Source organism: Spermophilus citellus (genome assembly GCF_964194105.1).
Source record: "Spermophilus citellus genome assembly, chromosome: 1".
In the NCBI taxonomy this organism is placed as follows: Eukaryota; Metazoa; Chordata; class Mammalia; order Rodentia; family Sciuridae; genus Spermophilus; species Spermophilus citellus.
Genome location: NC_138182.1, coordinates 200,287,661 through 200,314,577, shown reverse-complemented (window position 1 = coordinate 200,314,577; position 26,917 = coordinate 200,287,661).

The following is a 26,917-nucleotide window of genomic DNA, read 5'->3' as shown; positions in this document are numbered from 1 at the left end:
TATCCACTGGAGGTCTTAAAGTCTCTTGCATAAGAGGAAACTCTTGTGTATGTATGTCTCTGTGTGTGTGTGCGTGTGTGTGTGTTTGTGTGTGTGTAAAAAATTCAATAATCTACCGATTGGAAAATAATAATGTAAATTTCTAGGATAGTGTGTGATATGGTATGGTACTTAATACAGTACAGATTCATAAATGATTATTATAATAAAGGAATACATAATGACATATACATACACATTCAATCAACATTTATAATTGAATTACTATGTCTTATAGGACAAGTTGGGACTAATTTGGCCCAATATACTCATTTTAGTTCAATTTTATAATTTAAATACTCTCTTTGGCAAATCAGAATTTTACTTTTCATCCTCCTTTTTTGTGGCATCAACATTCAACCAGATAAACAAAATTAGAAATCTATTAGAATATAAAGAATAGATAAATAGATACTAAATGGGTATACGGATAGCAAAGTATCTCTTACTGAGATTGGCTTGCACTTTTGTGGGAACTACTTGAATGATCTCTGAATGGTTGAGTTCCTTTGATGTAAGTTTTAGTGTCTACAGGTCAGGTAGTCGTCAGAGAGCAAAGACTACAGGTGGACTGGACCCCGCAAGCATGAACTGGAACCCCATGATCTATCCATCTTAGTTATTAGGACATCTTACTAAGTAAGGACCTTTCACTAGACAGAAAGCTAAGAACCTATGTTTGGTCCAGGAGTCAGAGAAGTAGAAAGGTGATCCAGGGAACTGTGAGAGCCTAGCTGCCACTTCACAGTAATGAAGTAAATCAGCAGATCAGTAACAACATATGTGTATTGCAAAGCTCTGCTGCTTCCCTTCTGCCCTCCTGATATACCAAGTGTCTCCCTTGTGGCTTAACCATATTTCTCATTCCAACCTGGGAATTCTAGCCTTAATGTGTTCTTAAATCTTATCATACAAAGGAAAAAGCCTCATATTTCTTATAACCCACCAATCTTTTACTTTACATTGCTTCGTCGTGGATGTATTTTTCTTCACTTCACTCAATGTCAGTATACTAGCTTCTTTAGAGTCATAAAGTCTGGCTGTCATTGTGGCTTAGTGATAGCATACTTGCCTAGCATGTGTGAGGCACTGAGAACCACATAAAAATAAAATAAAATAAAGATAGACGATAAAATTATTTTCTTATTATTGCAGCATCTATCCTTGGAATCAACTCAAATCTCAGTTTAGGTTTTTTGTGGGTTTTTTTTCTTTTTTTCTCTTTTTGCTGAGTCATTATTTCAGTATACTGTGTGCATACATATGATTCATGGGTCAGCAGAACTTAAGTAAAATTCATGCAAAGAGGTTGAGATTTCTCTTATTTGTCTCTCTTTTTTCAACAATGCCCACTTCACTATCCTGCAGCTGTAATTTTGCTCAATATTTTTCCTTTGGTCTATGAATATGACTTGACTTTCACTGAAGTTTCAAATACCCTGCTTAGTGTTACAACCAAATCTTATCTTTAGGGTATAACTGTAAAAATTTCAATTTTTCTTCAAAATATATTTATTGTTACTTCATAGTCTAGGACCTTGTAGGAGTGTTTGGGAGATTTCTTTTTACATGCTCAGTACTTGGTATGATATTCATAGTTGCTACATATAAGATGGCAAGCTTCTACTTCATCCTACCATCTGTACTGCAGAGCACTTCCACTTTTGTCTCTTAGACTTAAAACATAATATACCTCTTAATCAGGTTATTCTTTTTTTCTTACATACCATCTTTCAGTATAACAAATGTAGTATTTTAATTCTTCTATGTCATATCTGATAGACCCAACCTGATCTTTTATTAAAATTGGGAGCCATCTTGCCACAAAGCCATGAAAAGCTAATTTCTGCTTTACTATAAATTACTGCAAATTCTGAACCTGCTTGGAATGCCTGCCCGTGCCTTGAACTCACCCATGCCTGGCTCTCTGGCCAGATAGCAGCCCTCTCTGAAACTTTAGTGACACCTCATAAATATTGGCCTTCCCTGGCCAGACAACGACCCTCTCTGAGGCTCTAATGGTCTTCATAAATTCTGATGTTGGGGCCAGAAAAAAAAATGTAAACTACCATTAGTGTGATGCTTGTCAGAGTTCTGTTATCTGTAACCCCCCTTTTGTGTAACTTTCTGGGCTATAAAGCTGGGCTGTAGGAAAGGTGGGGCTGCTGTCTTGTTCCCGCCGTTTTGGGAGGGAGAGGCAGCCCGGCCGGTCGAAATAATAAGCTTGCTTTAATTTGATTTTAATTGGAGTCAGTGGTCTTTTCTTGCGTCCTGGTCTAACAATATCTACCTTGGAAAATGTTAAGTAATCATAATTAGTATTATTTATAGTATGATATGATTGCCATGGTATGAATATGTAACAATGGTTTCTGTTCTACAAATCTTGAAATGATTTGGAATTAGGTCAGGAATAAAGTTAATTAGCTCCTAAGTGTCAAATTTTTACCCCTTTTACATATATGCAATTATGCATATACAATGTTAATAAGCAGTTTTCTAATTATATAAAGTGTTTTTTGTGGTATTAGTAAGCTTAGAACTTAAAGAGTACAAATACAACAATTTACAAGCAGATTATTAAATTCAACAGTCTTGGAATTGAAAAAGGAACATATAAAAGCAGAATTGTAAAATTCAGCCTATCACCTAATTGTAGGCTTCAGGTGGGAAATCTAGAGGCTGAAGAAGAAATTAATATTTATTTGAAGATAATTGGTAGAGTACTGTTAGTTCTGTGAGAAATGTCTCACCTACTTGTGGGGGATCATCCAAAGCCTGGTAAGGAAAGTGATTGAACTGCTTTTAGGAAAGGGTGTATTTTCAAGGAACTGAGCTTGCTGTTACTGCTCAGAGATTGGCAAAACCTCATGTAGATTCCTTTTATGTCTTGAAGGTCAAGCATGGTGTTCCTCCGAAAACTCATACTTCTACATGTTATTTGGATAGCCAGAATAACTTATATCTATATAAACTTCATTCCTAAGTGCCGCAGTCTGGCTGGGTACAAAATCACGAGCCACTCACACCTTGTAGATTCAAACAGCAACTCTTTATTCTCGAACTGTCACTGGCACTTTACACACAGGTTCTGGGGAAATCCACGTTCAGGGCAAAATCCACACCTCCACTTGGCTCTGTATCCCCAAAATACTCTCTGAATCCCATGAGAACTCAACGGGAACTCAAGGAGCAGGAGCCTGAGGCAGCAGGATATGCCCTATTCCCAGCAGGGTACACCTTAAACCTGGAACCGCCCTAAATTCAAGGAGGGGGATACTCCCTATTCCCAGCAGGATACACCCTAAACCTGGATCTGCCCTAATCCAGTAGGATCCTCCCTAAACCTGGATCCACCCTGGTCCTTGAGCAGGGTCACCTTTCTCAAATATACATGCAATGTCACTGCAAATGTCCAAGGCAAGTCCATTTCCACGAGTCCTTCCTCTAAGCAACATGGGGTACGCTGGCACGGAAATTTTCATACCTACTTGGCTACTGGCTCTCAGCATCTAAGAATTACATAGAGATAATTTTATGTAGGAATCTACATAAAATTCCTCTTCTTTTCATATTGGAGAGAAGTCAATATTTCCTTATGAAAATCATGTTAAATAAATATTCATTTTTTGGAGGATTTCTGTTTAAGTGACTGAAAGAAGTATGTTAAAAGTTCACATTGTAACCGTGTTTTTCCTGTTTCTCATATGCATATTACTTAACAATTATAGGTATTCACAGTATGGTATTAGATGTGAACACAATGAGATTTGTGTATTCTTGGTAGATTTTACCTCTTATAAAAAAACAGAGTACAAAATACATTAACACCATTTAACCCCCATTTTTCACTTTGTGCTATATTTATTATAAATTGATCAACTCCACAAGATGTTATTTTTGTTTTATACACTCAACTCTTATTTAGAAGTAATCAACTATCTGTTCTTCCCTTCTTATATCTTCATCTTTTCATCTGAGACCTTTTCCTCTTGCCTGAAGAACTACATTAAATGTGAGCTCTTTCTTTTTTTTGATTAGTGCCTTTTAGTTATATATAATACTGGGGTTCATTTGATATAATTTTACAAGCTTAGAATTGTAAAGTTTCTTAAATTTAAAGTTTTGAGTGTTTTTTAAATCAGTTTTGGAAAATTATACACTTCTGTGTCCTCCAATATAAAATCTGGCTTCATGTTTTTTGGGGGAATTCAAACTGAAGATAAGTTATATGTGGTTATTAAGTCTTTTGTCTTTTCCTGGTTGTATGGTTTGGATGTGAGGTGTCCCCAGAAAACTCACATGTGAGACAATGTAAGAAGATTTGGAGGAGAAATTATTATGTTACAGTCTCAGCCTAATCACTGAATTAATCCCTGATGGGAATAACTGAGTGGTAACTGGAGGCAGGTGAGGTATAGCTGGAGGAAGTGGTTCATTGAAGGCACAGCTATGGAATACATATTCTTTATCTGGAGAGTGAAGATGCTCTCACTCTCTGCTTTCTGATCACCATATGAGCTGCTTCTCTCTGCCACATGCTTCTTCCATGTTGTTCTCCCTCACATTGAGCCTGGAAAAAGGGACCCAGCCTGCTATCAAGTAAGAGATCTGAAACCGTGAGCCCTCACATAAACTTTTTCTCCTTCACGATTGTTCTAGTCAGATCATTTAGTAACAGCAGAGGAAAAGCTGACTAAAACACTGGTAATTTTGATTTATTTCTTCCTTTCCTTCTCTTAATGTGCCACTCTGAATATTTTATTCAATTTTTTCAGTAAACTAAGAATTTTAAATATTAACTGTTTTGAATGACATATTGATGACTTAACTTTAGTTATTATTATTTATTTCTATGATTTTTGTGGTTTTCTCATACTAAATGAAATTCTCCACATCATTCTTTAATTTCTTGAAGCATGAATCGTATTCATATTTATTAACTTCACTGGAACTTCTGTAAATTTATTTTTATTATCTCTATTATCTTTACTATTGGTCATTCTCCTTTTTGAACATCTTGTTTCATATTTGTGTTTTTACAGTCTACATGAAAATCTGAATAGATGATTTTAGAATCTAGGTAAGTGTTACCTTCCTCCATCAAGTCTTTATCTCTGCTCTATCCAGACAGGTTAGAATAGAAATGGATCAGGTGTTCAGATGGTTTGAAGCTGGGCTATCTTTGAAAAGAGTTGTACAATTTTATTTCATTCTTGCTTATAAAATGAAGCATGTCAGGATTACCTGTGGAATCCTGGACAGTGTCAGTGTTCCTCTTTCACATGAAATCACACATACAAAAGTATGTCTTCTACTCCACTGAGAAGCCAGGAAGTCTACTCTGAGTGAAGCTTTTTGTTTTTTTTTTAGGGGGGTGGGATTGAACCCAGTGTTATTCAACCCCTGAGCCCTTTTTATATTTAGACAAGCTTTCACAAGGTTGCTTATAGCTTTCCTAACTTGCTGAGGATGACTTCAAACCTGTGAACCTCCTTTCTCAGCCTCTCGAGCCACTGGGGTTACATGTGTGTACCACTGCACCTGGACTGCTTTGCTTTTGAGCCTCTCATCTAACTGCTCCTTTGGACTCAGTAGGTGTTGAGAAGTATGGCTGAAGGTTTTGGCTCAACTCTCAGACCCCCTTTCCTTCTGTCTAAACAAGAGATCTACAAGTTCATACTCTTTTAGCTCTCTCACATTTTTATGTATGGTGTTTGCTTATTTAAATCTTCTGTTGATTGAGAATATTGCTCTAGAAAAAACTAGTCTTCCTTTACTAGAAGTAGAAGTCCTATTTTTCCCTTCTGAGATTTAATTCACAGTAAACTATTCAAATACAAATACTCAAGGACAAAGTAAGACATCTTAATTGTTTCTGAATTATTTTCATTAGCTAACCAATGTCATCTTGTGATTATACATTGAATTATCATTAACTCTTTTGTTAATGAATTTTAGAATCAGGAAAAAATAAATGCTAGGTTAAATAACATGAGAATTAGAAGTAGAATCTTTTCTATTTTCTTCCTTAATAGATTTAATGTCACTACCTACTCTTCCACTTAATACATGGTGTTCTGCAAATTACTTTACCTCTCTGAGTTTCAGTTTTCTCAGATAAAAGAAATGAGTTCAACCAGATGATCTTTAAAAGTCCTTCCATATCTAAAATTCTGTGATTTAATAAGAATAAATTGAACTTGAATCTTTGATGATTAAAGTTTAATTTGAACCTTGAAATCCATGAGATTTTTATAGTTTCTAAATTTAGAATAAAATAATATTCTTCCCCATCTCTAGTGCTGGAAGATGTCCCACATGACCTGAACAAGTTTCAATGCAATAATTACTTTTTAATATGTAATTGCTGTGAAATTTTGAAGAAGGATGGTCATATTAAGGGAGTATTCTTTTATATTTGAATAAATACTATAAAGCCCTAATAATTATAATGTAGGTTATCAATTTAAGAATATATAAATTAATAGGTGGAACAGAATGGAGAACCTATACATTTATGTATTTTTGAAAGAATTAATTAATAAGACCATGAGACTTAGTATTATAAGTCAGTGAGAAATCATGAGCTATTCAAAAAATGGTGAAGGCAGTTCATTACCAATATTTTAAAAGAGGGAAATCACAGTTCATAATGCATACAATTAATGCTGAGTAAAGGCCATATATAAAATTCATATTTTCATTTCATCATGGAAGTAAATAAATCTTAGTCTTGAAATTTTCAAGCTAAAAAAATTATAAGTGTGAGTTTAGGAGGTAGAAATATTTTAACTCTTAAGATTGAAAACTCTTGTTATTAGACACATGTATGATATTAGATTCATTTTACTATGCCTCAAATTTTTTATATAAACTTGGAATGATTATTTAGTTGTCACCTGTCCTTAAGTGTGAAATGTTAATAATACTACCCATTTTATGAGAAATTATGTGAGAATTAAATGGAATAATAACAAAATACTTAGGATACAGAAAGAAAAAAGTAAGATTTAATTATTGTTAGAAGTGATTTTTTTCATTGATGGTGTTTGGAAAGGAAATGAAGGTTTGATGAGAGACATTAAGTTTGGAAGACTTATGATTCCATCTATCCTAGGGTAGGACATGTCTATACCAGAGTTACAGAAAAGAGGATTAATGGTCAATCTCCTTCAGCTACTCCAATTTAGTGACTTTTTTCCAGAATGAGAGACATTTCAAAGGATGGACACATAGTGCAGAAAACTCACTTGTATAAGTCTAGAGATCATGAAATATGTAATGGCAACAGTCTACAGTTAGATGATTTTCACAGCTCAGTATCCTAAATGTTGGAATGTGGAAAGTAGTTTTTAACACATTGAATTTCAAGTACAATAGAAATGATGTAGCTAAAAGAGCATGTGTATGTATGTCATTGCTCTCACTCTTTAGATAAAACATATATAAGACCTATGTAAAAATAACCAAAAAGTATAATATAATAGAAAAGATGATTGGGGAAAGTAGTTATTCAATGATTCCCAATAGTTCAGTAAGATGGCGAAGAGAAGATGCTGCTGAAGTAGAGAATAAAGCACTAGAATATTAGTTTTCAGAATGATGTATAGGCAAATCTAAGAACTATATGTGAGAATGATTTACTGTAGAGGAGTGAATGTTACTGTTCAAGCTGAATTTCCTGAAAATCTCTGAAGCCCAGCTAACAAGAAAAGTGGTTTTGTTAAATGTTCTATGTGGGCATGTAGGAATCACTGATGATAACATTATTTAAGCTCTCTTCTATCAACAATATATAGAAGTTCCTGACTGCATACATAATTTAAATAATTGCATATAAACTGTGAGGATAATGACATAACAAGAAAGGGTAAGTAGAAATACTGTGAGCTCCACAGAGCAAGTTTTCTTTTGGAAAGAAAAGTTTGTTTCCATTGCAAGGTTAAAAATGTCAGCAAGCATCCAAGTACTGGGATCCGAACTCATACCACAAAGCCCCATTCATCCTATTTCTGTAGAAGCATGAAAAGGTCAAATGGTGAGCATTTATATAGCAAAGGGATTTGAAGTATAAGTTACTAAAATACTTGTTAGTTATAAAAACTACTTTAACTTTCCTACATTTTTAAAAGGAGCCCTACATTAGCCACAAAGCACAAAAATTTGAATACATTTTAATTTTAATCACTTTTCAGTTAAAATTAAAATATGAAAAGGTAATTTGTTTTTGAACTTGGCTTTTCTAATTAAGGAAACTTTACATGGAAGAATTATTCTTGTTTCTTTTTATGTTTTCTTATGTCTCTCAAAGATGATTCCTAATGAATTGCCAGATGTAGGTTTGAGACTAGAATTTATAGACCATGGTTATGTATTCCAGTCAAATGCCACAGACAAGAACAGCAACAAATCAAAGTTAATTTGTAATTGAAACTATTACTAAAAGCAATTTAGCTTTAAAGAACCTTGACATGTTCAAAAGATGAATTACTTGATGCTTTTTTGTTATTTCAAATTATTTTTAATCATTTAATAGAAAATAATTCTAAACTTAGGAAGGCCAGACAGGAATAGAATCTATTTCATGTTCTTTTTAAAACTTGGAGGATAAAATACCTTTTGAAGATGAATTAAAGTGTATTTGAGAGAATTATAGCAGTTTTGGGAAAAGTTTTAAGGCAATTGGTACATTGTAAGTGCTGATACAATGTAAAATAAACATTTTTAAATTAAAAAAATATTAAATTTACATGATAATCTGACACTTTAGTTTCCTTCCTCCAAATACCTACCCAAAATTTGTTTGTGTCCTGTTTTCATGCATTGGTTCCAGGAGATATATATATATCTCAATATCTATGTTCTGGAATGAATATATGTGTATATAGATGTATATATATATATATTTGCAATAAGATATGAATAAATTTAGCCCATAATTTTGCTAATAACCTGATATTTTGTGATTGATAATCCCATTAATAATTCGATTTATATCCTTTACTATACAAAAGCTGTACTTAATTCAAGATAGGTATATGATTGAGAGAACTTTTCTCTACTAATATTAGGCTAAGCAATAGGTTTTGTGTGTGTGTGTGTGTGTGTGTGTATGTAAAATGCAGTGATTTAGATGAAGAGCTCTAAACCCAAGATTTAGCCAGTTCGAAATAATAACTTTGCTTGGCTTGCTTCGTTTGTTCATTTATATGAACTTGCATACAAATCATTTTCTCCCTGAAGAGAATCTGCCTGAGGAGAAACAACTATGGCACCTGCTTCTTTAACATTGGCCTCCACTGTTTCTCCTGTATCACCACCCTTGCTTATTTATCTAGTAGTAGAGGGAAGCATTGGAAGCAAACATAAAAGTTTAAGATTGAACATCAAAAATGGTGAAGCAAAAAAATCAGTGGTAATACAAGAATCTGTGATTATTGGAAAGTTTGATCAGTTTTGTTAATATTCTATGTAAGTGCAATGAGTAGGTTCTTAGGAAAGTTTGCAATAGTAGTTTTAAAAGTTGTATAGGTAGTGTTTAAAATCCTAATGCCCAGACCTCACCCCATATCACTATGGTGGGAGCTAAGCACTTTTGATTCCTATGTATGGCATAGTTTGTGAACTGCTCACGTAGTGTATTTCTAGCAAAGTTACTCAAAGGTTTCTAAGTGTAATGCTCTAATATATGTTTATATTTATGTATCTGTAGGATCTTTAAGTGTTACCATAAAATAAGTAATATTTGTTCTTATTATATATTTTCATCTTAGTAAAACAGGTGATTATGTGGTTAGATCTAAAGTTGTAACAGTGGTCCACTTTATGCTTTGAATATAGACATTGCTGCTCTGCCACTGCAACTTATTTTTAACTTATTTTTAAAATGTACTTGTTTCTTTCTCTCCCTCTTCTCTTTCTCCTCCCTAATCTCTTCCCTCCCTAATCTCAAGAAGAGGATTATCTTTCTTTCCCCTTTTAGGCAAATTTATCTGTCCTTGGGAACATACCCATCATATGGAACAAAGTAATCCAGACTTTGAGGATGTTACCAGAAGATCTCAGAAATGACTTTCTCCCAAAGTAATAACAAGTGAGTTACAACTCCAACAGAGAAATTTATATGAACTTGTTCATTTATATGAACTTGCATACAAGTGAAATGTAGTCTTTGAATCACCTCTTTAAAAACTCCCTGTTCCTGCGACTGGTCAGAATCACAGCCTCTTGAGGCTGTTTTTATGTTTGCTTCCAGTGCTTCCCTCTACCACTAGATAAGTAAGCCTGGGTGGTGATACAGGAGAAACAGTGGAGGTCAATGTTAAAGAAGCAGGTGCCATAGTTGTTTCTCCTCAGGAGGCTCTGATTCTGTCCATTGGCAGGAACAGGGAGTTTTTAAAGAGGTGATTTTTCTTCTTTTTCTCAAAACTGTGTCCTTGTTATTAGATTGGCATTGGGGACAAGGACTGAGCTCTCAGTAACAAAATCTAATGTATTTTGGGAATGCATTTATATCTTGATTAAAATAAATGGCCTACTGATGATCAATTAGGATTTTATAAATATTCTCTTATAAGGAAAGAATCAAAAGATGGAAATAAAGAGAAACTAGAACCAGTTTAACAATAACACAGGTTTACCAGTAAAAACCTGTTAAGGGTGACCCAGTAGAGATGGAAACCTGTCTTCTACTTATACATCGGATAGGGGAGTCATTGGGAGAGTTTGTGTAGGTTAGGTCTATTGGCATCAGATCAAAATTGGCATCAAATTCACCATTTTAGGTCAGGAGCCATTTTATCTAGAGAATCCAAAGTTTTGATTCTGAGGCAACGCTGCTTAACTTTCCCTAAGAACATGTGCCTGCTAAAGGACCAACCCCACCATAGTTTAACTCCTAAGCAGCTTATGAAATTCCTTTGGTGGGCTATAAAGCTGCTCTTCTTGCAGGGACAGCCTTGTCATTTTGCCTCATGTTACCTACAATAAATCTCTTGTGTGAGCTTCTGATGCATGGCGTGGTCTTTGGACTTGGCGTGGACTCTACGAGTATCCTTTCAATGACCACCATAGAGAATGCATTCAGATATGGCCACAAGAGGTTTTCTTATAGAAGTGTTGCTTTGAGAATAAATACACAGTAGACATATTAATGCTACTAGCAGGAATAGGGATCGGGTTTCTGGTCCACAGAGTGGAAGAAAAGAACATCACCAGGGATGCAGGAATTTTATTTAAATGGAGAATAAAAGATTTGGAACTCCTGGGCCAATGCACCTGGAGGGGCATGAGTGACACATAAGTTTTACAGCATTTCTTCTTCTAAAAGCACATAAGGAGAAGTCAATAAGCTCCTTGGGATTGGTTCTTGATATTTCAATTGCCCCAAATGGAGGCATGGGCAGAATTATGCAGTGGCTCTCTGAGATAAGGAAACTCATGTAAGTGGACCAGTTTTAAGTATTTTTTTCATTTTCTCAAATGATCTTAGTATACCTTTAAAATTCTGCAGGAATAAAGTCCTCTACACTCTGAAAGATACTGACTACACTGATGAATGGAAGAAATAGTTCTCCCTGTGAGCTTTGTTCTGCTTTGAAATGCAAAAGATCAGAAAGTCTTTGTTGATAGTCAACTATCAGCTCTTTCCCTCCATATACAATATTGAACTCTTGAAGGAAATTTGCAGCCCATTTTGTAACAAAGGTCCACTTTCCTTTTTGCTTTGGGGCATACTGTGTCTTGATCTATGCATCATTTAATGTGCTATGACCATCTGACTATTTTAACAGTCTGCACACAGCATACAGAGAAAAATAAACTGGAAACTTTTAAAATTTAGTTCTATACATTAGCATGAAATATTATAATCTCATATTGTTGACAATCAAACTCAGTTGTGGATGTTTTAGTCCTTCACAGATAGCCTGCATAGAAAAGAAGTCTGGGAAGAATTACCATATCAGACAGTTATGCTTGATTCTCTCATTTACATGTTAATACCCAGAATATCCTTCCAGTTTATTCAGGGTGGCTGTTTCATAGCAGAAATGGCATCTGAACTCCAAGAATAAACTAGAAAGGCTTGAGTGGATCTCTGAGCCCACTGAGTTCTTTTATATAATTGTAAGTGATCATAAAATGCTCACTGTCTCCAAGGAAAGACAAAAGAACAGAACCTCTTTAATATGTAAATACAGGACCTCAACAGCAACATTGTGTTAACTCCTAGTCTTTTTTTTTTTAACAAATCTTTAATTTCGTGATCCCATTTCCCTGCCAAATTGTATTAGTTTCATTGTTCATAAATGGCCCTGGATCCCTGAGGCAGAAATCTAGGCAGTCAGCTTAATACAGCTTTATTCTCCGTCAGGGAAGTCTGTAGACAGTTTCCATAAGGGGAAAAAAAGAAAAAGGCCAAAAATATAATGCATGGCTGATTATGTGATTATATAGGAATGATACAAAATATGAGAAATATTTACTCTTTTATTTTCATAGTGTGTTCACGTGACTTTGACACCAGAGGTTCAACCATAGAGTATAAATTATGCGTTCTGAGAAAACACACAAATGGAAAAGTGCATATTGTATTTGGTAGAACATTTGATGCCTTTAAGGTTCCAGCACCTTTCAGCTGACCATCATGTTTTCTATCTGATAATAACCGCTCCAAGTTGAATCACCATGGTTGACTGCACCCTATCACACCTTTGGATTAGGAAAGTGGAACTTAGAAGTATTCGTGAAGTATTTCTTGATTATTCACAAGTTAACTCTTGATTGAAATAGGCTGCAGCAAAACATCCAGTTCATCCCAGCATACAGCAAAAGCACTGAACTGTGGTTCAACAAATTGACCTTCAGAGTTTATTATGACCTTCAAATTGTTGCTAATATCAACGATACATTTTCTCTTGTTTTATATATTTTTAAGGGAATTTTTTCCTAACTATCTATGAGCACTAGAACATTAAATCAATTTATTTTGTTACTTTTCCTGAGGATAGGAACAACATATCTGTATATATTTTAGATAGTCCAAGAAAATACAGTACTTTGTTTTTTCAGTTTTAATTCCTACTTATTTAAGACAGCATTGTTAGAATATGAAAATTCTATTGCAAGTAACAATGTCTGCTGCTGTGCATATGTAAAGGTTTAATTCTTTTTTGTTTTTGTTTTGTAAACATTCTACTGTATTTATTTGTGGAACATTTTATAATAGCTAAGCATTTTGATAATTTTAAGTTTTGTATTTCACACTGAGGCCATGTTGATATTAAAACACTGAAATGATTTACAGTCCAGAGCAGGAGGCAATTTACTCATCGGCACTGAGGACAAACTCACATTCTTCTTTAAAATATATTTTTAAGTTGACAGATTAAATTGTGTATGTTTTAAGTGTATATTATGATGCTTTGAAATATTTATACATTGTGGAATGAGTAAGTCTTGCTACTTAATATAAGAATTATCTCACATATTTATTTTTGTAGTTGAAAATGCTATAGATCCACTCTCAGCATTTTTCAAGGATACAATTATATATTATTAACTATAGTCACTATTGGGTATAATTAATTTTTTAAAATTGTTCCTTCAAACTTGCTGAAATTTTGTATCCTTTCACTAACACCTTATCATCCTTATTGATCCAGTTACACCAGCCCCTGGTAAGTGCTACTCTACTCTCTACTTCTTATTTCTAGATTTTTAGACACTACATATGAATGTGATCATGTCATACTTGTCTTTCTGCTCACTTTTTTATGGCTTGAAGGTGAGGTTTGATTATAAATCATAATATTTATGGCCATTATCTCATTTTTATTTTTTATTTTATTTTTTTTGTCTGAAAAGTAAAGAAGACAGTTTTGCTACTTTAAGAAATTTGATAGGGCTGGGGATGTGGCTCAAGCGGTAGCGCGCTCGCCTGGCATGCGTGCGGCCCAGGTTCCAACCTCAGCACCACATACCAACAAAGATGTTGTGTCTGCCGAGAACTAAAAAATAAATATTAAAAAAAAATTCTCTCTCTCTCTCTCTCTCTCCTCTCTCACTCTCTCTTTAAAAAAAAAGAAATTTGATAGCACAAAAATCATGTGTTTGAAATGTTTGCTACTGTGCATGTAACTATACAAAGATTCCAATTTTGTCCTGTTGTAGAATATTTAGCTATGAATAAGTGCTTCAAAAACCTCCTTTATGTGATTTTAGAAAATGAGATGTTGAATTTCTGTGCATTTTAATGCCAATGTCATTAAACATTTCAAGCAGATATTCACATATCTTTTTTTTCAAAAAGTTGATCCATAATTTGAACACAGAATAAAATATCTTAAAAAAGACTTTAGAGGATTCAAGGGTTCACATTTCAAGTAAAGTTTGTCTAGGAGTGTGGGTAAGCGTTTTGAAGATTTTGTCTTGCCCTATCTGTATTGATTGAAAATTTTCCATGAAGAGGAGTTTCTGTTACATTTTTAAGCAGTTCTATTGACTCAAAATATATCTTAATTTACATTTATTTGTCCACTTAAAAAATTGTAACAGTTCAGAAGAAATAGAATCTTCAAATATTTCAAGATACTTACCATATTAGCATTGTTGGTTCAAAATACCTGTTCTATTTAACAATCATAGGACCTATAGAAAAAATAACATGTATGACCGGAACTTTTAGCAAATTCTATATATTTAACTCTTAGCAAACAGTTATATATATGTAAATATATATGTAAAAGTGTGCTATGTATTATGTAAATATGTAAACTATATATAATATAAATATATATAATATTCATGAATGGAGATAATTTAGGTGGGGTACTATTTACTCTCTTTCTGACTAGACTCTAGGAAGATATACTTTCATGAGTTATCCTATAACATCTTGATATTTTGTTGACTTTTGCTATGGGCATTAGTTTTTTTCAAGACATCCTTGTTAATTATAATCTTCATAATTGATAAATCATGTAAAATAAAATCTTCCAGATCTAACTGAAAGTCATATCCATTAATAAATTGGTGACCAAACACAAAGTCAATAAGTAATGTGATAAAAAATTTTAAGTGGTTCTTAGTATAAGCTTGAAGAATATGAGAGATATTTTCTCTTAATGACTAGCTAAGGAGACTTGAAGCCTATTCATAGGATGAGGTGAGTATGATATCATAGTATGTTCAGAATTAGAAAAAAAATTCTTTCTTCTCTCTAATCATATATTTATTCAATATGTAATACTGGAGGGCCTGTAGATTCTTAAATGCTGGGCTAAATACGTGTATTACAAAAGTAATAGGACAATATTCTCTATTTTTAAAGATCTACTAGTAATAGTGAGGGATAGAAATATAACTGACAGTCAGAATTGAATGGTTTAAAGCAATATATCCCTAAATAATCAAACTAATCATTTTTAGTAATAGAAAATTTGAAAGAAAGGAGATTGATATATCATACAAAAGTTAATCATAAGAAAGTCAATGATGATTCCATTCATATAAAAGAAAGTGTTTATTAAGATAAAGAGTATTATCAGACATAAGTAGCACAGTTTTTAATAACAAAATAGACTATTGTTTGAGAAGAAATCCTGTGTCTATTTATCAATAATGGAACTTTAAAATTCATGAGAAAAAAACAGCAGGCATAACTAGGAGAATGAAAACTCACAATACAACTAGAAAACTTTTATATCTTCACCAAATTAAGCTGATATTTGTATTTACAGCCAAAAAACATATAACACATTATTTTTAATTAGAAGTGATAAATTTACCAGAATGGGCCAGAAAAAAAGATCTCAACAATTCAAATGACTGAAATAATATAGAGCATATCCTTTGACTAAAAGTTATTCAATTAGAAATAAATAACCAAAACATATAGGTGATATCCATTCTGTGGAATTGAATTAGCATTAGCATAACTCCACATAATGTACTTATTAAATAAGAATGGCAAGAAAAGTTAAAAATATTTAACTAAATAAAACAAATATATAGAAAATTTAATGGGATGCAAGCAAATAGATTTAACTTAGAGATAATCTTAAACATTTACATGTCTCTATCAAAAAAGAAAAAGACTTAATTTATTCATTTAATCATGCAAGTAAAAGTATTAAAAATATGTAGTAATTTGTGTCCCTCTGTAGAAAATATGATTGTGTAAACAAAATTCAAAAGCATCTAGGGTGCAAACACATATTAAAACTAAAACTTAAATCCAGTAAGTTTAGAAGATAAAAATCTAATAACAAAAAGAAACAAACATTTTTTTATGCTATCAAGTAAGTTTGAAAAATCAAATTTAAAAAATTAAATAACCTGAGAAATGAAGTGTTTAGGGAAGCATTAAATGAAAAGTGAGCAAGACCTGAAAAATGTAATCTAAAATCATCACTGACAGGATTGAAGAGAGTCTAAATAGAGGAAGATCTGCGATATGATACTGGTTTAAAAATCTCAGTGAAGAGTCAGTGATCTTCAGGTTGACTAGAGGCTCACTACAGTTCTAATCAATGTACTCATTTATGTTGTTCCCATAAGATAAAGTTACTTTAAACTGTTTGTGATGGAATATGCTTGTCATTGGAGAACCACAGGAGGCTCAGGTAGGAAGATTGCAAGTTCAAGGTCAGCCTTAGCAACGTAGTGAGGCCCTAACCTTATTAATGAGAACCTGACTCAAAAATAAAAAAATAAAATAAAATAAAAAGAACTGGGAATATGGCTGGATTGTGGCTCAGTGGTGTAGTGCTCACCTAGTACGTGTGAGGCCCTGGGTTTGATCCTCAGCACCACATATAAATAAGTAAAATAAAGGTATTGTGTCCACTTACAACTAAAAATAATAATAATAATAATAATAATAATAATAATAATGGACTGGATATGTGGCTCAGTGGTTAAGTGCTTCTGAGTTCAATAACCAATACCAAATAAATACATAAATAATAATAAATAAATAAATAAAAATTAATTTAAAACTATTATGAAATTAAAAACCAAGACTAGATAAAATAATCTTAAACATAAAAAAGGTGAATGACTTATGCAGACTTCTTATAGATTTGTTGTAGAATATTATAGAAATTTTCTGTACAGAAAATTATGTAATTCTTTTTGTCAATGGGAAGATAAAAAATCAATTAATAGGGCTGGGGATGTGGCTCAAGCGGTAGCGCGCTCGCCTGGCATGCGTGCGGCCCGGGTTCGATCCTCAGCACCACATACCAACAAAGATGTTGTGTCTGCCAAGAACTAAAAAAATAAATAAATATTAAAAAAAAATTCTCTCTCTCTCTCTCCTCTCTCACTCTCTCTTTAAAAAAAATCAATTAATAAAACATAACAGAAAAATTAGAAAGAGATTTTTGATTGATTTTGTATAAACATGGCCAGTCTGTTTACTAGGGAATAATACTCTCAAGAAATGCTGCTAAAGCATTTAAATAGTTATATAGAAGATAAAATGATCATCAATATTTAGCTACATTAAACATAAATACGTATTCAAGTTAGACCATAAACCTGAAAATAGGAGTCAATATATGCAGTTTCTCATGAGACTATTTTCATGGTAAAGTTTTCTACAGAAAACAGTAATCATATAAAATGATTTATATCTGCTCACCAAAAAACAGCATTCTGACATTAAGTTGAATTAAGAATTTATCAATAATATGTATACCTCACTAATAAATTATACAAATATATAAGAAATTTACATAACAAAATATTATAAACAAACAAAATATATACCCAAATGTGAAAAAGAAAATGGATAAGACTTGTGCAAATACATTACAAAAGGAGATAGACTGATCAATAAATTAATAAAACGTGTCAGTATTAATAGCATTGGTAAAATGTAAATTCAAACCAAAATTGATACCACTTCTCTCACTCTCCTTGAAGGGCTAATGTTATAAAACTTAAGACAAGGCTAGGGGTGTGGCTTAGTGGTAGAATGCTTGACTAGTATGTGTGAGGCCCTGGGTTTGATTCCATCATCACATATAAATAAATAAAATAAAGGCTCATTGACAACCAAAAAAATAAAAAAAAAAAAAACCCTTAAGACAATGACAAAAACAGGTTGTCAAAAATGGGAAGCAACTGGAAATCTAATATATACCAGGTGAAAATGTAAAATCACATAATCACCAAAATCTATTAATAAAGTTTTTTTGCAGTTCAATTAAAAATGCAACATCTATTAAACCAAGAACATCCCTAATAGTTTTTCCAAATTAAAATTTTTGTATACAAATGACCTACACAGTGTTTTCATAACAACTTTGTAATAGCCATGCAATTGGAAACAATCTAAATGTCCAATTGTAGCAGAATAAATATATAAACAAGTGTGTATATTCATAGAATGTAATAGTCACCATCAAATAAGAAGAAACTAATTGCTTATTTTCTCAACAAAATGAGTGAATCTCAAAAGTTTGAGTTAAAGAAGTTGGACAACAAACATTCACATTCAGTATGATTAAATTCATGAAATTTAAGATTAAGCAAAACTTATCATGGGAGAAATGCAGACAGTTGTTATGTTTGATGTTCAAGCGGGAATCAATTACAAACATTATCCAAGGAATTTTTTGAGATGTTAGAAATGTTTGATTCCTTGATTATTCTTTGGGTTGGTAAGGAAAACATTTTTCAAAATGTATCAAACACTACACTTCTCTGTCCATTTAACTGTATCAAAACATTATCTAATAAATAAGAAATAGTGAAACTATAATTCTATATAGAAATAAAGTGGAATAGTGAAAGGAAATTTTGAAATGTGATGATTGCTGAAATATTTCTTACTTGCTAAGCAATTTGAAGTAATGTGTAAGTTGGGCACTGTTTAAAATACCGAAAGAATTATGTATGTTAAAACTTTTGATATGAAACCAATTTCCATGTATGTATGAGTTTGTTAGGAGGAGCCCAACTACTATGTAGAACCATAAAGCTACAATAAAAAAATTAACCAAAACTTTTGAGAATAGCTGTTGAAATTGAAGACACTGATAAATGGTTGTTTTTTTTTATTTTCCCTTCGTAATATGGATTCAACTAAATGATAAATACATATATCCAAGAAGCAAATCAATATTTTGTTACTTATGAAGCTAAACTATCTAAAGAATGTAAACTAGTTTTGTGACAATAGGATTTTAAATATTTCACCCTAAATTAAATGTGCATGCTAATTTAGTCACTGTCCTGCTACGAGGCACATGTCCTAATCCTGGATGTCCACTTGAAATGACTTCATGGGTAACTGCAGGAGGACCATGCAGGATGTATGCAGGAAATAGGAGAAAAGATGGAAGGAAGGAAGGAAAAAAGGATGAAAGGGAAGGAGGAAAAGGTGGGAGGGAGAGAGAGAAGGATGAAAAAAGAGAAGAAGAGAAAGAAATTTCAGTATGAAATTTAGTGTGTGGAAAGAGCATTGCTACGTAGATAGAATTTGATGTGCTAGTAGTGACTCTTGTTACTTGAGAATCATAGTAAATTTGAAATTTATCTTTTAACTCTTTCAACCTCTTTTGTTCAACTCCTTTTTTCCCCCACATCTTTTGAAAGATCATATTTCTCATACCCACTAATTCAAGCAATATAACTTAATATCAGTTCTGTTCAAAAAACAAATTTAGATTATCTTAGGTACTTGTTTTATTGCTATGATTAATCTCAATTTATGCTGACAAGTAGTTTAACAAAGGATCTATGTATTCTTTATTCTTTTTATTTTGTTTTAGTGCTGTAAAAGTTGTTGCCACAAAGAAATTTTTTTTCTCTGACCTAGACAAAATTAGAGGTGGTGAGTTATGAAGAGGAAGTACTCATACTTGCCGATTTGAGATAGTGCTGTCTCAACTACTCTCTAACCAACACTCCACAAGAAGTTACTTCTCATTCTACATGCACCCTTTGCATTCTGTACTGTGGACATATGCACATGTAAAGTAATACAACAAAGCTTACATTAAACATTCTTTAAAACTGTAACAATTCAGACATAGAGCTCTCCTAGCAATGGCACTTTCACCAACGAGCTGATGCCAATTCCTGCCTCATGTCTCCAAGAGCAGAAAACTCTACATCCAAGTATCTAATGTGGATTTCTACTTTTTTCTAAGAAAAATTTCCTTTACACTGTGCTCTTTGGACATACTTGTGGCTTTCTGTAGCATGCATCTCAGATAAAAATTCCTTCAGGCTTATTTGTGAATACATTCTTCATATTCACAGATAATGTTCACTATTGTGTCTTACAGAATTAACAGTGAAAATTAGCCAACTCTTCAGGTATGAGTGTTAGCTAATAGTTAGGACATCTGCTTAACAAGTGTTTGGGAATATGCTTCATTCATTTTTTTCTATGTATCTTTTCATTTGAAGATACGCTATGTTCAAAAACTTGATAAAATACCATTTAAAATTGAAACCATGCATGTTCTCTAATTTGTACTTTGAATTTTTAATAATGTATCTAATATCCCTTCCTGTTTAAAATGTTAGTCTATTTATTCATTTAATATTTAAGTACCTAACATGAGAACTGTTCCTTTTTTTTTTTGAACAGAGAAGAAGCAAAACAAAATCCTTATGCTCACAAAGATTATGTTTTAATGGAAAGACTATTCATGAGGAAAGAAAACACAAATATTCTGTACTGTCACCTACTAAGTGATGTGATGAAAAGTAAAGTGGTGTAAGAGGTTTCATAATAAGGTTATAATCTTCTGGAAAAATTGGTTAGACATTGAACAACCATCAAAAAGGAGAGAGGAGATGAGAAAAAAATGGCCCAGCATACATTTAGCCACACAATTTACCAGACCTATCAAAACTGATAGCTCAAAATCTTCACTCTAAATGTGCTTCATTTACCCACTAACTGATCAAAATAGGTTGAATCTGAAGGATTGAGGCTACTTATACACTCTCAGTTTCCTATAGGTACCATAACCTCCTGTTTTCTGATGCTTCAGTGATACATACATTACAGGTTGGGTTCTCAAAGGCACTGATTTCATTACCTTGAAACATTAGACAAATAACTACTATGTGAATACATGAACTTAGACTTGTTCTTATTGAATGGAACATAATAATAAAGAAAGTATTTAAAAAGTTTCAATTTAAAAGAAAATAATTTTGAATATTTTCTGCCTGCTTAATTAAGAAAAGTTCTCTCTCTTTTTCATGTCCTGTACTATATGCTGAATGATCTGTCATTCATTTCTCTATACCTACTTTTAGTGGCCCCAAGTAATAGAAAACTATTTCCACTGTGGAAGATGGCCTTGCCCCATGTCTAAATAATAGGTGTCACTCAGCCAACTGAGACAGATTTTAACACTGGCAATCTGAAAGCTTCATCAAGGTCCTGGATTGATAGTGTCTGGTAAATGAGGTTTGCATATCCACCTTGAAAAGAGTATTAAAGGTGATACTTCTTATCAGAAAGTCTGAGGATTTTATAGTCTTATATTGTGGTCCTGGGACTTTTGTCCTCCATAGTATCATTCTCTCCTCTCTGTGTTCTGGTACTGAGGTACACTCTTTAAGGTTTTAAAGAATAGCTATGTAATTGATTTCTATTATCACTTCTGCTGTCACCATATTTTATGTAAACAGTGGACCTGAACATGTGCTGATTTCTTTTAAAGCTGGAGGAAAGAGTTTGGGTTAAAATAACCTAATGAATCAATGCCTATTCAAATCATTTATGCCCCAGAAATTTAATGTTAGCTTTCATGTCTATGACCATTTTTATGTACTCCTTCACATTATTTAACTTTCTTTTCATTTAAATATAAAAAAGAATGTTCATAATTACTTACCATAGCAACCACTGTAGAAGTACATTCAAATGCCAAGACTGGCACAGAGTTCACTGTTGATCTAATCATGACGAACAGTGTGCAACATGACCCTGTGCAGTTATTTTGAAGCTTTTGTATCTTGATGAGTACAGTAAATGTACTAGGAGTAGAATTGTTTTTAATCAACACAAGTGAGTAATATCATCATCATCATCTTCTTCCTCCTCCTCCTCAACTGAAACAAAAGCTATCCTGAGTGATTTATATAAGACCCAATGCTATTGTGGAACATTTGATTACATATTAAATGTTGAATATTAATTGTATAATTATGTGAAAAAATGCTTGTGCCTATATTACCTAGATACACATATGAACAATTGGATGTATGTACACAAAGGAGAAAAATTTTAACCTACATTTTATATGCCTATCCTTCAAATCAGTTATAGATAATTTGAGAATATGTATGATTAAAATATTATCAACTAGATGAATAAGTGACAATATATTTTATAGTATTGCAACACATAAATGTAAATACTTTCAATATATTTAGTCTTCAACTCCTTTTATCTGGTTTACAAAATCTTTCATCTTCATTTGAATTACTTTTGTAGTCGTGTAGTTTTTCATAAACCCTATAAATAGCTAATTGTAAGAAGCCCAAGTATATCTCCTGGTTGCATGAAATGATCTTTCCTCCTCCCTTTGTCCATTCATTCACTGAAATGTCACACACACACACACACACACACACACAGAGAGAGAGAGAGAGAGAGAGAGAGAGAGAGAGAGAGAAGATACTGCCCCAAGACATGAAAAAAAAAACAAATTCTGAGGACACTTAAAAAATATTCTAGGGAAGATAAACATTAGACTGATTATATAATCAATAGATTACAAAAATGTTAGTTATTTTTCTCATTATCACCCAACAATATATATATATATATTAATTTGCTTTGGGATAAATTAAATATTTAAATAATTTACTTGTGGCTGAACACTGTGGTGCACACCTGTAATTCCAGCAGTGTGGGAAGCCAAGGGAGGAGGATCTTGAGTTTAAAGCCAGCCTCAGCAAAAGTGAGGCACTAAGCAATTCAGTGAGACTCTGTCTGTAAATAAAATACAAATTAGGGCTGGGGATGTAGCTCAGTGGTTTAGTGCTCCTGAGTTTAATCCCTGGTATCCAATAAATAAGTAAATAAATAATTTGCTTTTACTCTAAACTTTAAAATATTATTTTATTAATATGAAATTTTGAAGTTGAATAAAAAACATAATACCATCCGATTAAAAAAACCCACAAACTGCTGAACTCTGTATGGAGCTTTTCTGCATAATTGTTTGATACCATACAGTTAAATTAATAATAAAATCCAAAAAAGAATATTAGTGATAATTTTTGCTGAAATATTACTGATTCTGAAAAATTGTAGGAACCATGAGGTAGTGTCCACACTAATGGTGTGGACGTGTGCATCAGAAAGCTAATGGTGACAATGAACTGCAGGGATATTTTAAAATCTAAAGTGATGCTATAGAAGTAATTGTCATGATAAAGAAAACTCTATTGCATGCACTTTTAAAAAATTCAGTTCATTAGACAAAAGCAGAGATCCTAATTTTTGTATAATGTTTCATATTGTGATCTTAATTTTTTTGATTTTTGAAAGGCAAAATCCAAATGAACAGAGGAAATAAAATAAGTAAATCTGTGAGAAAAAACAATGTCATCTACAAAAATATCCTGGTAATGAAAGAAAAAAAATGATTCATATACAAAATTCTTAAAGGTTAGCTGGGAAGGAATAAAATAGAGTGAGAGGAAATGAATGAAAAATAAATAAAGAGATGGAGTGTTTACGTTTATAACTTTTCATTTAATAAGAAGATAACAGTATCTCTGAGGTACACTGCCTTCTTTTTAAGTAAAAAAAAAAAAAAAAAAAAAAAAAAAAAAAAAAAAGAACTACAACAAAACCCTAAACACAAAGTAGCAGCTAGACACTGGCGTAAGCAGGATAGGTGTGAATGTATTTAGATAGGCTTTCAAATATAATTTCTTGTTATGGTTGAATACCTGCTATTTCCCTATTCTGATGAGAAAGGATCTTAAAACAGATACAGTCTCCAGTGAAAGAATGAAATTGTGCTTTACAACATCCATAAATATAAGGCAGGAGATGCACAGGAATACTGGCCATATTTCCCCCTTACTTTACCTGTTTCAAGTGAAGGCTCTGCATATAGAATAAATAAACAGAAATGGAAAAATACAGTGTTATTCTTCAAGCTTAATATTTCCACTCTAGTCAGTGTACAACCAGAGGAAGTTTGTGGTTTTTATATATCTATTCTAGGTCATTGAAGGGTTCAAGCATTTTCTTTCTTTCTTTCTTTTCTTTTTTTTCTTTTTTCTTTTCTTTTTTTTTTCTTAGAGAGAGAGAGAGAGAGAGAGAGAGAGAGAGAGAGAGAGAGAGAATTTTTTAATATTTGTTTTTTAGTTTTTGGTTGACACAACATCTTTCTTTATGTGGTGCTGAGTATTGAAACCAGCGCCCTGTGCATGCCAGGCGAGCGCGCTACAGCTTGAGCCACATCCCCAGCCCTTAAGCATTTTCTTTTATCTCAGTTACTTATTTTTGCTAGCACTACTTTAACTTAGATTTGCTAAAAATGTTATAACTTAATTTGACTAGTATATGGTATCCTTATTTATAACATTATTAAGTGTACTAAGTAGAGGGCACATGACAAGAATCACTAGCTATAAGAAAGCAAATTTTATCTATCCCCTTACTTTGGAAACACACATCCACCACATACACACATAAATAATGTATCACCTTTCCCTATTCTAGATCCTAATGATTTACCACTTTCTATAATATTCCAATTCTTAAATGTGATCTTTTTGGGGGATGGAGATACCAGGAATTGAACTCAAGGACACTTTACCACTGAGCTACATCCTCAGCCATATTTTGTATCTTATTGAGAGACAGGGTCTCACTAAGTTGCTTAGTGCCTCACTTTTACTGAGGCTGACTTTGAATTTGGGATTCTTCTACCTTAGGCTCTTGAGCTGCTGAGATTACGGGCATTTGCCCCTGCACCCACTCCAATTCTTAAATATGTTGTTCACTTCTTATATCATTGCACATTAGATAATAGAACTCAAATTAGAATTTAGACTTCACCAAAAAAAAAAAAAAGAAGCGTCTGCATTTTATATAATCTTTTCATTTTATGATTCATTAAATTACTTGAGATATTTTCTTCATTCATGGGTATATGCTAGTAGATAGGTAACTGAACAATAGTAGGAGAAGACATGGGGGTCCAGGCTACCTGCTTATGCAAGTTGTTTGTACTTTCTGGTCCTTCCTATGCTTTATTTCTATTATACTTTTCAATTGATTGCCCTTCAACCTGCCCAAAACATTATGTCTCTGACGATATAAGTCTAATAGAAACAGCTAATCATGGGCTAATTCAGAAATACAGAGTCACTTGGTGTACTCGAGTAAGTAATTGTATCTCTTGTCAGAGTTTTATAGCATGACAAAGGATACTTCTTTTCAAATGCATAAAATTATTTAGTATTGATGACTTGCATTTATTTTAGGACTTGAGGATATATAGTGTGATTGTCTCACTGGGACTTGCTATAAATATTATTGGTGCTTGTTTCAGTTGGCTTTTGTATCACTATGACTAGAATGAATACTTGACAAGAACAACTTAGAAGAGAGAAAGTTTCTTTGGGACTTATAGTTTTCTGAGGTTTACTCATGCTATCGCTCTGGGACAAAGGTGAGGCAGCACATCATGGGGGAAGTTTGTGGTGGAGGCAAGATGCCGGCTCATGGTAGGGTCAGGAAACAGAATTATTGGCAGGGGGGACCCAAGGAAGAACAACATTTTCATGGTATAGTTCTAGTGACCTACCTTTTTAATCATACCCGGCCTGCCCACATTTACCAGAACATTCAAGAACATTCAAAATAAAATGGACTGATTAGTTTATAGCTCTCACAGTCCAACCATTTCACCTGTGAACGTTCCTACATCAACACAGTGGCTTTGGGGGAACACCTTATATTTAAACCATAACCTTCTGCCTCTGGCCCTCAAAAACTCATGTCTATCTCAGAATGCAAACTGCATTTAGTTAATGTCTAAGAATCTCATAGTCTTAAAAGTTCCAGGATTTCCCCCAAGTCTAAGTCCAAAGTTTCCTCTGAAATTCAAGGCAAATTCTGAACTGTAAGCTCTTGTAAAGATCACAAACAGGTATCCAAATCAAAAGAAAGTTACACATATCCAATATGCAGTGGCACAGAGTAAACATTAACATCCCAAAAGGGAGGAACTGGGACAGAGAAAGAAGGCATGAAGCAAAAGCCAGACTTAAACTCAGGCAAACAGAACCCTAGTTATGCCCATGACTCCATGTAGAACATCAGGACGCATGGCTGCAAGATGTTGTTTCCAAAGGTTTTGGGAAGTCCTGCCCTTCTTCTCTTGCCAGTTCCTGTACCCAAAGAGTCTCTTTAAGCCTGGTTATCTTGGAAGATGTCAGCTCTTCTCAACAAACAGTCCACATTACTGACATCTTTTAATTTCTGTGATCTCCATCTCTGTTTTAGCTTCATATTCCAGATTTATGCGTCATTCTCTCAGGGGCTGCCTACGAAGACTCCAGCCCTGCTACAATTTATATAGTTCCCCAAGCCTTTGTTTGAAACTCATTGGAAGCCTTCATGACCCCTTAAATCCAGTATTCTGCATTCCTAAAGAATGAGCACCACAGGGATGATCCAAGGTCTTCTCCCAAGATGTGCAATATCTGAAATTTCTGAGACCATGACTTCAGTGGCCTCTGAGTGCGTGGGTAGCTGATTACAGTGAAACAATTATCTGGGATCTCCTGTAGAAGCAGAGTACCCTCATAATCACTTCCCACAGTACTTTTCTACATCCTTGGACCTGCAGTGGGTGTGATC